The sequence below is a fragment of the Propithecus coquereli genome, unplaced genomic scaffold (assembly GCF_000956105.1).
Source record: "Propithecus coquereli isolate 6110/MARCELLA unplaced genomic scaffold, Pcoq_1.0 Scaffold864, whole genome shotgun sequence".
NCBI lineage: Eukaryota > Metazoa > Chordata > Mammalia > Primates > Indriidae > Propithecus > Propithecus coquereli.
The window spans coordinates 108,526-108,840 of NW_012154885.1; positions in this window are offsets into that span (position 1 = coordinate 108,526).

The window sequence follows — 315 nt, forward strand, 5'->3', positions numbered from 1 at the left end:
GATGTGGAAACAACCCAAGTGTCCATCAATACATGAGTGGTTTAATAAAATGTGGTATATGTATACCATGGAGTGCTATTCAGCTTTAAAAAACAATGGTGATATAGCACCTCTTGTATTCTCCTGGATGGAGCTGGAACACATTCTACTAACTAAAGTATCCCAAGAATGGAAAAACAAGCACCACATGTACTCACCATCAAATTGGTATTAACTGATGAACACCTAAGTGCACATATAAGGATAACATCTAATGGATGTCAGGCAGGGGGGAGGGGAGAAGGGGGAGGAGGGAACAGGCATGTGCATAAGCAA